We start from the raw sequence: 3,594 nt of genomic DNA, 5'->3' as shown, positions 1-3,594 counted from the left end.
GCTGAGATCTTCTCTCTGGCACCCTCTACCCATACCACCCACCCCCAAAACAGCATAATAGAGACAGAGGTGGCTCCTGTAAGTCTTTATTTTTGGGCCACCCGTGTCAGGTGGCATATGGGAGCTTAGTTTCCTGACCAGGAATTGAATCCACACCCGCTACAGTGGAAGTGCAGAGTCCCAACCACTGCACCACCAAGGAAGTCCCTAGCTCCCATAAATCTTGCATGTTGCCAACTTGGCTAACAGGCCTCAGTTTACTCATTTATAAAAGGTGAAAGTAATGACACCTGCTTCATGGGGTTGTTAGGCAAAGCACTCAGACTAGTTTCTGACATGGAGAAAGCCTCTGGTGAACAGGCCAGACTTGTGGATGGGCCCTGTGCTGGGGGCCAATTCGTCCACCGGCTTTGCCTGGAAGTTCCTAACCTGAAGCCCTAGCTCACATGTCCCCTGGAAGTGTAGGGCTGGGTCCAGGGCAGCCCAGGATGGTGGTAGCCACTGTCCTTACTCAGAAGTTTTTCCCCATCCCCACTTTCAGTATCCCTCCCCACAAGCCTAGTGCACCAGCAGCAGGACCCAGGTTATGGTAACCCTGACCTTCTTGGCAGGAAGACTGTTCTGAGTTCCCTGCTTGTGCCCAAATGCCCCCAAATAGGTTCTCCATCTCCCAAGCCCATCAGATGCTTAGCTGGCTTAAAATGCAAATTCCTTGGCTCTACCCCAGAGACTGGGATTTGACGAGGGGCGGGGCCCATGGAGCTCAACTTTCACCCAGCACCCAGGTGCCTGTGAGGCTGGAGGTCTGGGAGCCACTCTGGAGAAACAAATGTAGAACTGACCCTATACCAAAGTCCAAGGTAGCTGGCTGCCACGCGGGGCCCGGCCCCCTACTCTGCGCTTTGTGCAGGAGGACCCTTGACCCAGGACCCCTGAACCTCCACCCCCACAGCCCCTAGGAACTGGCTGGATGAGGGCAGCCCCTGCCTGATGGAAGCTCAACAAAATAGGGCTCTGCTTCGCAGTAGAACAGAATCAAGGGCCTTCCCTGGTGCTCCAGCCCCCACCTACAGGTTCCCCAGAGAGTCCCCCACCACCTGCCCTCACTCAGGTTTTGGGATGATGGCTAAGCCCCAGGTGTTTTGAAGGGTCCACGTTGGGGTAGGCTGGGGAGTCCTGGGCCCTGTACATGATGGCCGCCACCCCCCACAGTGTGCGAACATCCAAGCACATGTCCCTGGCAGCCCTGCCAGGGCCCCTGAGTTGCCACAGCCCTAGCACCTGGTGAGACCGGTATGGGGTGGGGTGGTCAGGAGGTCTGCTTCGTTTCTCAGCCCTGCCTCCAACTCCATGCTGCTTTCTGAGAAGCCCCACTCCCTCGCTGAGCCTTGGTTTCCTGTCTGTCCCGTGTGGAGGTGAATCTGGTGGCAGTACTCTGGTTAGGAGCAGAGCTTGCTGGGCAATCTCCCACCAGCTGTAGCGGGATTGAGTCTCTCTCCCTTTGGGTCACCCTTTGGCACAGACAGATGGAGAGCACGTGGCAGGGCCCCGGGGAAGGCAAAGGTGCTTGAGAAGACTCTTCCCAGGGTCAGGGAGCAGGCAGGGCAGTGGAGAATTTCAGCCCCTACCGATATCTAGGCGCCATGGCGAGGACAGCAGCTGCCACACGTGCTTCATCATCCACTGAGTTCATATATTTGCTATTTCTAGTCCTCGGCACCGCGCTATGAGGAAAGCCTGCAACCGAGGAGAGTGAGGAGAGCAAGGACTCCAGAACCCGACTGCCTGGCTTTTTAAAAGTCTTTTCCTAGCTGTGGAATTTGGGGCAAGTCACTTCACCTTTCTGCGCCTCGGTGTTTTCATCTATGTTGTTGTTCAGTCGCTAATTTGTGTCTGACTCTTGGTGACCTCCTGGACTGCAGCACTCCAGGCTCCTCTGTCCTCCCCTATCTCCCAGCTGCTGCTGCTGCTATGTCGCTTCAGTGGTATCCGACTCTGTTCGACTCCACAGATAGTAGCCCACCAGGCTCCCCCGTCCCTGGGATTCTTCAGGCAAGAACACTGGAGTGGGTTGCCATTTCCTTCTCCAATGCATGAAAGTGAAAAGTGAAAGTGAAGTCGCTCAGTCGTGTCCGGCTCTTAGCGACCCCATGGACTGCAGCCTACCAGGCTCCTCCGTCCATGGGATTCTCCAGGCAAGAGTACTGGAGTGGGTTGCCATTGCCTTTTCCAAGAGTTTGCTCACATTCATGTCCATTGAGTTGCCAATGCTATCTAACCATCTCCTCTGCTCCCTTCTCCTTTTGCCTTCAACCTTTTCCAGCATCAGGGTCTTTTCCAGTAAGTTTGCTTTTCACATCTGGTGGTCAAAGGATTGGAGCTTCAGCTTGAGTATCTATAAGTGGGGAAAATAGTTGTATCTATTTCACAAAGTTGCTATAATGATTACAAGGTGAATGTATACAAAGTTGTTTCCAGCAGTGCCTGCCATGTAGCAAGCACCAATACATAATAGCTATTGTTTTTGCCAAAGAGGAGAATTCATTTCAGAGAAAAGGAAATGACTTTCCCAAGGTCACTTGACTTCTAAGTGGCTGAGCTGGGTGGGTCTAACTACTGTACTTAATCACTAGGTCTCCCAGTACAGGGCCTTGTAAGTTGAAACACCATGGACAGTGGCTTCTTTCCAGGACTTGGGTGATAGGGGTACAGGGTGGGGGGGTGCTGATTTCTCCAGCCCCGCCCTGCCCCACCCAAGGCCTGGTGCCTGAAGGCAGGCCCTTTCTTTCCAACTAGCAACTGGAAGAACTGGCCTCCGAGTCTTGCTAGGGGCTGGGAGGACGAACAAGGGGGCATTGAGCCTGGTGGGGCCTTACAATGGCTGCTCTGTCCCTGCAGCCTGGGGGCTGGGTCATTTCCGTCGGGGACAATAGTCAAAAGGCAGTGACGCCGGCAGGGCCTGGAATCCCAGGCGGGATTTTCCGAGGCCTCAAAGCTTTCTGTTTGTCCTCACAGGGGACCCAGGAAGCCTGCCTCCCTCTGTCCCCCGCCTCACCCACGCTGGGCCCCGTGCCCAGAGGCCCCCAGTCCGGAGGTGCCACAGTGAAGGGGCTATGGCTCTGAGGTCTAAGGTCTGAGTGAGTAGGGGCTGACGGCCCTTCACTAGGGCCTGGGATGGAAGAAGTTGCTGTGGTTATGGAGGGAGGTGATGAGGGTCGGCCTCAAGGAGGCGCAGAAGCTTCTGACCCTCATAGGCAACCACCCGGTACTTGAGCTGTACGGTACCTCACGGTTGCTCTGAATGTCCAGTGCGCCAGGCTGGATGGTAGCTGGCCCCTGTGGCTGCGGAGAGAAGCGTATGAGAATTTCTCAGAGGTAGGCAGCTGGGGACAGTCCGCAGGTCTAGTGATGTCCTTCCATGGCTGTGAGGAGCCCTATTGGGCCTGTTCTTGTTGAGGGCAGTGGTGGGTTGCCTCAGGTAAGAGCTGGGCCTGGGGATTCCCAGGGTATTTTAGCTTAAATCTAGATGAGCCCCAGCCTCACCAAGCCCCTGACTTTAGCAGTGACCCCAGGGCTGCTGGGCCTTCTCATAAC

The 3,594-nt window shown here is 55.3% G+C and overlaps 1 long non-coding RNA gene across 1 annotated transcript; it reads right to left on the bottom strand.

Moving 5' to 3' along the window:
* Positions 1–70: 70 nt before the first annotated feature.
* LOC138435766 (uncharacterized) lies at positions 71–3,345 on the bottom strand. The gene is made up of 2 exons (XR_011255226.1): positions 3,286–3,345; positions 71–2,395 (listed from the first exon to the last, which is right to left on the bottom strand). It is a non-coding gene; the product is annotated as an uncharacterized lncRNA (long non-coding RNA).
* Positions 3,346–3,594: the final 249 nt, after the last annotated feature.

Source organism: Ovis canadensis, chromosome 3, assembly GCF_042477335.2.
Source record: "Ovis canadensis isolate MfBH-ARS-UI-01 breed Bighorn chromosome 3, ARS-UI_OviCan_v2, whole genome shotgun sequence".
Lineage (NCBI taxonomy): Eukaryota > Metazoa > Chordata > Mammalia > Artiodactyla > Bovidae > Ovis > Ovis canadensis.
The sequence above is the reverse complement of the archived record's forward strand: the minus strand, read 5'-3'. Positions and strand labels throughout refer to the sequence as shown.